Consider the following 7628-nt stretch of genomic DNA (forward strand, 5'->3'; position numbering starts at 1 on the left):
ATAAAAACACTTGTTTATTAATAAACCTAGCGCAAATAACTATCGTCTGGACAACAGCTGTGCATATCTCTTTCATCGGTGAAGGGGGAAACTTGCTCTGTGTAAAACTTTTTTGCAGAGTAAGATGAATTTATCTGGGGTTTGATCCAATTGGAGCTGTGCACCTGGGTACTATGTCAAGTCCCTTTGACTGAGCCTTCCCAGAGCTAAGTTGATCCCAATGACTATATCATTCTGCTGTGGGCTGTGATCCCAATTATATAGAGATTCTGGCTCAGCAGGACATGGTAGTGGGGTACCCCAAAGGGTAGTAAGTGGGCTCAGTGGTATGATCAGCATATCAGGTGGCAGTTTCAAGGGGGATCTCTATGGCCAAACCCATCAAAAACTGTACTCTGATTTTTGTTTTACTGAGGAGTGCAGAGGTTATTTGTCTTAATATCAAGTTGATACATTGTTTTTTAGGGCAAAAATGTTTTGGGTAGATATATAAGATTGAGTCCACGGAGATAGGAAATGACACACACACACACACGGTACAAGGGAGTGTCTCCCTGTATCTATAGGCCCCAATTCAGGAAAGCACTTTGGCATGTCTACACTGGGAAGTTATTTTGAAATAACTGCCCTCTATTTCAAAGTAGCCAGGCGAGGGTCCACACTACCAAGCCTGTTATTTCAAAATAAGGGGCTTGTTATTTTAAAATAATAACTCCTGCTTGTGAAGAGGAATAAGCTTATTTTGAAATAGTTATTTTGGGAGTTATGTTTAAATATAACTTATTTTGAAATAACCTGGTAATGTAAGACATAGCCTTACAATTGTGCTTTCAGGTAAAATTTTAGCCACTCCAGATGGGAAGGAAATATGGGGACACTGCCATCAGCCACCTAGGCAAGACAAAATCACAACAAACGAGAACAAGCCAAGCAAAACAGATCAGTGTTTTGCTGTTTTCTCATTCACCTCAATGAGAAATTGTCATACGACATTCCTGCCACTCTGTGGCACAATGCAGGACTCTGAATAAGCAGGACTCACAAGTGCAAACCAATGGAAGATGGTGTGCACAAGCAAATATTTTAAGTTTCTCCTGCCTTCGGAATGCTAATGTCTGTCTCTGTTTTTATTATATAAAGTAGGAGGGAAGGTATACCTAGCAGTTTGTTTCTCCTCTGTCTCTTCAGGGCTTCAGCGAAGCATTTTAATAAACCTAGAATACTCTTCTTTATTAAAATTTAGTATTTTCTCTTCCTTGTGTCTCAGTCTCAGTGGCAGACTTTCACACTATGGAAAAGTGCAGATCACATCTTATCATTGATGAAAATACTGGAAATATCAAATTAACTCAATCTAGGATCAGTCATGTGAGGTAAAAACCTTAAAAAAAGAAGATGTCAAGATTCTTCCACAGACCAATTTAAGGATGCTCAAACCACTTCAGTGCCCACTAGCCTGTATGTGTGTGTCACTCTGCGCATTGCCCTTAAATCTGTTATCAAAACAGTGAGGATTTCCTGGATTAAACCAGTGATGTTCTAAAGCTGCAATAAGACTGGAATTTTAGAAATCATTTAATCATTGTGCTGGACTGTCTGGAAATTACAGGCATTCTTTAACATGGGAGAAAAATATCTTAGACAAACCAAACTTGATATAACCTTGTGAACAACAAAGTTTTAATGGAAGAGAGAGAATCAAAGGAAAGCTACCCGGAAATCATTTTGAGAGTAGTCCTCCCTAACCATTAAGGTGAAGTAATAGCTAACTGTGAGTTAAATTAATCAAGTTAAAGGAAAGGATATTGAATTCTTGGAAAACTGAGTGAAAGAGGTCTCAGGGGAACCCCAAGAGATCTGTCGTTACTGGAGCTGGAGATGTAATTTCCAAATCACCTAGACATAACCGTACTACCTGTGATTGTGCTAGCCCACTAAAAAAAAGAAGGGTAGCCATGGCACTAGTAATGAAAACAGGGGCTAGCCATCCAAATACATACCTACGATTCTGGGCTATCTCATCCATGTTGCTGCAGCTATTCTTCTATTTTTAGCATGCTAGCTCAATCAAAGCTCGTGTGCATATGTTTACCCGAGCTGGGAGCTGTTGAGCTGCAGCGTGGACATACCCTTAGTCACTGAGAGATACCCAACGTTTGCCACTCCCACAGAATACAGCATTCTAGTTGCCAAATTGAGAGCTAGTCTACATTTAAAAATATTACATTTGCACAGTTAACGCCAGTGCAGCTGCGCTGCTATACTTCTTTAATGAAGCTTCTCTAAGAGGAGTGGGGAGAGCTGTGCCACTGACATTGTTAATCCATCTCCCTGAGAGGTGGTAGCTATGTCAAGGGAGAAGCTGTCTTGTTGACATAACGCTGTCTACACAGGGAGTTAGGTCAGAATAACTACGTTGCTCAGGGGTGTGTATTTTTCACACCCCTGAGCAAGTTGGTTATACCAATATATGTCTGTAGTGTAGATCAGACCTCATGCTTAATGACATTCTCCTGGTAAAACAATGTCTTTTCAACAAATCAATATAGATCTGAGAGTAGCAAACATCACAAGCGTTAGCAAGTAAAAGCTTGTCCAGCTTTTTTCCCCCAAAAGAACAAAGCTCAACTGCACATAACAAGATTTTCATATTAAAACTTCTATAAACATTGCTGAAAGCCTTCCTTGCCCCAAGAAAAATGGATTTTTTTGCCATAGTGATTTAAGTCTCCTATCCTCCATTTGGAGATGGATTTCTTCAGTCTCCTTGCACATACTCAGAAATAAAGTGCAGACACTTTCTCTCCAAAGAGCAATTTGATATATTTCCTGCTTATCTGTACATTCCAAAATTGTCCAAGATCATTTACTTTATAGCAACATCTTCCAGAAAGAAATATAAGTCTGATTTGTGCCAAGATCCTATACAGCACATTATGTTCTTGTATGAGAAAATATATGTAACGAGAAGCAGACTAGGGAAGACAGACACTACAGGCTTCAGAAAGGCTCGGAATTTCAGCTCTCTTTCAGTGTTCTGTAACTGGACCTGAGAAGCAGCACCGGGAACTGCAGGTAATTAGACCCAGAAAGAATCTGGAGAGTGAGCTCAACTCCTGTGGGGAACAGTGAATTTTCCCAGGAGCAGAAAGTGCAGTTGAACGAAACAGGAGGGTGGGAAATAGTAAAAGAATGTAAAGCGTATAATCCTACTGATAAATGTGTAAATCTGAAGACTTGATCTGCAGCGAGTGGAATTCAGTGTAGCTCTGCTGACATTAAGGACTTTATCCTAGTTGATAAAACAGTTGCTATGTGATGCTTGAGGGTGAAGCCTGGTCCTACTGTAAAGCATGGGGGATGTTATCATGTTCTGGATTTATAACTCTTTCCTGAAATTCATTTCCAGAGCAGTGCACTGACATGAAAGAGCCTTTCCTCTACATACCACCTCTAAAGTCTTGTCCCTGTGGATGGATGGTGCATATGTACAGCACTTATCAGATAGTGCTGCACTTTCTTTTCAAAGAGGTGCATCTCAGCTGTTTGGTCAGACTGATATTTGCTGGACAATTTTTGCATTGGATCAGAAAAAGGTAGTTTGCTCATGCTGTAGGGCAAGGATAAATACAGTAATAGAATTTATGAATTTGCCAAACAGAAGTGGGGGCAGCCAGTATGCATGGAAAGAGAAGGCTACCCTGTAACAATAGGTCAGAACCTAAGACCAAAAATATACTAGCAAGGTTATACTACTGGCCTTTCAAACAAGAAAGGGCTACACATAAAAACCTCCTTTGAGAATTTTCGTTTGTTTGTTTTTTAAAGGAAGCTAGTGGGAGAGAAATCTGTCAAGTCACAAGTAAGGAGTTTTAAATCCTTAGCCTCAGCATGTAGGCTGCTTAAGCATAACATAATAAAAGAAACAGGACATAAAAAAAGATAGGTGAAATCACTGGTAAAAGGCATTAATGAGATGAGAATTTAATTGGCAATATTCTCTGTTAAAGGTGTTTTTTTTTCAACTGTGGAATGAGAGGGATGTTTGGGTAGATTAACTGAGGGTTGCTGAGCCTTTATGGATGTGCAGAATGCCTGGAAAATATTACTTGAGTGTAACTGACACAGTAGTGTCTGCCTGAGTTTGCAGAGAATCTGAAGCAATAACTCGGAGAAATGTGAGCTACCCTGTTCAATTTTCCTGGATTGTTAATGCTGGAATGCAGTATTTGGGAGCCACAAGCCAAGCAAGGGGCTTTTGCTATTGCCATTCCACCATGGCTTTTTGGAGCAAGCCTTACCATTCCATAGCTACAACAGAGCACTATGTTTGGATGAATGAATCCATTCTGCCTGGAAACAGAGTTGTGGGATGGAGTGAAGAGATCACACTGAGCTCAAGGAGGAAAGGTAATAAGCCCTGACCAGACTGCTTTTTCTGTTTGTTACTAAGCGGGGGTGAAGTCATGACACTGGAAACTTCCATAGTGTAGTACAGGCAATCCCCGGGTTATGTACAAGATAGGGACTGTAGGTTTGTTCTTAAGTTGAATCTGTATGAATCTGTATGTAAGTCGGAACTGGCGTCCAGATTCAGCCTCTGCTGAAACTGACCAGCAGCTGACTACAGGAAGCCTGAGGCAGAGAGTCTCTGCCCTGAGCTTCCTGGAATCAGCCGCTGATCAGTTTCAACAGCAGCTGAATCTGGACGCCTGGGACAGAGCAGCTGGGGCGCTGCCGGGTAGGTCCCCGCAGCGCCGCACCTCAGCGCTGCGGGGACCAACACGGCAGAACCCCAGGTGCTCTACCCCAGGCGTCCCCAAGTCAGCTGCTGCTGAAACTGATCAGCGGCTGATTCCAGGAAGCCCGGGGCAGAGAAACTCTGCCTCAGGCTTCCTGTAGTCAGCCGCTGGTCAGTTTCAGCAGCGGCTGACTTGGGGATGCCTGGGGCAGAGCAGCTCGGGTGCTGCTGGGTTGGTCCAGTAGCGCCGAGGAGCGGCGCTACTGGACCAACTGGGCAGCACCCCAGCTGCTCTGCCCCAGGCGTCCAGATTCAACCGCTGCTGAAACTGACCAGCAGCGGCTGAATCAGGACGCCTGGGGCAGAGCAGCTGGGGTGCTGCCCAGTTGGTCCAGTAGCGCCGAGGAGTGGCGCTGCGGGACCAACCAGCAGCACCCCAGCTGCTCTACCACAGGCGTCCACGAGAAAAGCCTGGTCTGTTGGGGGGGGGGGTGCGCACTAGCTGCGCCCCCCCAGCAGACCAGGGAGACGCAGGCGGCGGGACCGAGATGCGCCGCGGTCCCGCCGCCCGCATCCTCCACGGCTTTGCTTCGGGTCTCCCTGGTCTGCTGGACCCCCCAGCAGACCAGGGAGACCCGGAGCAAAGCTGCGGAGGACGCGGGTGGCGGGACCGCAGCACATCTGGGCGGTCCCGCCGCCCGGGTCCTCCGCGGCTTTGCTCCGCGTCCCCCCCAGCAGACCAGGGAGACGCAGAGCAAAGTCGCGGAGGACCCAGGCGGCAGGACTGCGGCGTGTCTGGGTGGTCCCGCCACCCGGCGAGAAAAGCCCCGTTCGTAAGTACGGATCCGACATAAGTCGGATCCACGTAACCCAGGGACTACCTGTATAATTTTTAAATTATTATTAACAATTATTATATTGTGGTCTGGAGCATTCTCTGACTGCAGCACGCACTGGAGCATGGGAATGGATAGAGACCATTTCTTTGAACCATACCATCACTTACAAAAGAAACATGTTATCATCAGGATCAACTTTGACATAATCCATTGTCTTCACTCCTTTATGTATATATAGTTTATGCTTTTCTATGCTACTCATCATTGCAGCATCTGGACACTTCACAAACAGCCCTCATATACCAGAGATCTCATGACTACCCTGACCTTTCCTCTAGAGAAGAATCATCCCTGTTTTATAAATGGGGAACTGAGGCACTGAGATTAAGACTCAAGGTTGACTGAGTGGAGAGACACACATTATCTTTAGTCACTGTTGGGTTGGGCCCTATATAACACACCCAAGGTCACACAGAAAGTGTGTGACAGTGATGAATATGATGCTATGGTTCAATTAAGCATACCTGTATCATTCTAGGCCCTCACCACCATCACAAGTATATGAAAATAACTTTTATTTCTTATTTGTCTCCAAAAAGACTGCACTTACCCACTACATCTAGTGCCTAATATGTTTTGTAATAATTTCTGTGGTTTAAGCAGGCTTAGGGAAAGGGTGGTTACATGGCATAAGATTAAAACACTGAGACGTCTCACTTTCCTAAGGGAGAGTGACAGACAGTTGCATTAACACAGGCAAAAGCATCAGCAGAGGATAGTTAGAAGTGCTTTCCATCTTTTCATGTGTGATATGGAGCCACATCAACAATCTCCTTTTGGTGATATTGCTGTGATACTTTTTGTATGGTGCTTGAAACACTTCAGCTGAAGCAATTCAAAAAATAGATAAAGCTATAGGATCTGTATGCACTGTTACAATCTTTACCCTTTGATTTACCAGATAAAAACTCACTCTTTCTACATAGCTCTTTCCTCTAATAGCTTTTCTATGTATAAATAGAAACCCTATGCATCTGGGAGTGCATCTCCTTAAAGAAAGGTATAAATCCAAAGGAGATTAAAAAGAAAATTGCAGTGTCAATAACTTGGATAAAAACATAGACATGTCAATTGTAAAATGCCGCTTGGTTGTGCTTACTACCAATCTCCTAAAATGGCTATTTTAAAAGACTTACTGTCCTTTTATCACAAGCTTAAAAAGCAGGTTTTGAAAAGAATAATTCTCATTATACCACCACACTATTTAGTGTTTCAATGTTAAGAAAATATAACCCATAAGAAACGTAGGTAACTCAGTCTTGTGAAGTGTGGTGAAGAACCTTGACTCTCTGGCCACCTGATCTAGTGGTTTCCTTTCCCTCACTCACCATACAATCTTGGGAAAGTCATTTAAACACTCTGGCTATGTCTACACTGGCAGGTTGTTGCGCCAGAAGTATGCAAATGAGGCTAAGCGTGGAATATCTCCGAGCTCATTTGCATACCTAATGAGCCACCATTTTTGCAGAAGAGACTCTTGCGCTAGAAGTTGTCTACACTTCCCCTTCTTGCGCAAGAAAAACCCTCTTGTGCACTGCCATTATTCCTGAAAATAATCAGCGTAGTGGCATTGCACAACAGGGTTTTTCTTGCGCAAAAAGGGGCAGTGGAGACGGCTCCTTATAGCGCAAGAGCCTCTTCCACAAAAATGGCGGCTCATTAGGTATGCAAATGAGGCTCGGTGATATTCTACGGTTAGCCTCATTTGCATACTTCTGGCGCAACAACCCACCAGTGTAGACATAGCCTCTGTGTCTGTTTTTCCCCATTCCTAAAGTTTCCCCCATTCCTAAAGTAAGGACAGCACTTACTCTACAGAGAAGTTGTGACACATAATTAATGTCGATCCTCACATGACAGAGTGTAGAACTGCAAAGTGTTTGATATTAATGTTAAGAGTTGGGATAATCCAGCAATGTGAGTATTACAGACTCTATGATCTAGGTGAGGTGGTCTTCAACTTTGCCAGCACTGCTTTTCAGCAAGCC

This window comes from Pelodiscus sinensis, chromosome 1 (assembly GCF_049634645.1).
Source record: "Pelodiscus sinensis isolate JC-2024 chromosome 1, ASM4963464v1, whole genome shotgun sequence".
NCBI classification, from domain to species: Eukaryota; Metazoa; Chordata; order Testudines; family Trionychidae; genus Pelodiscus; species Pelodiscus sinensis.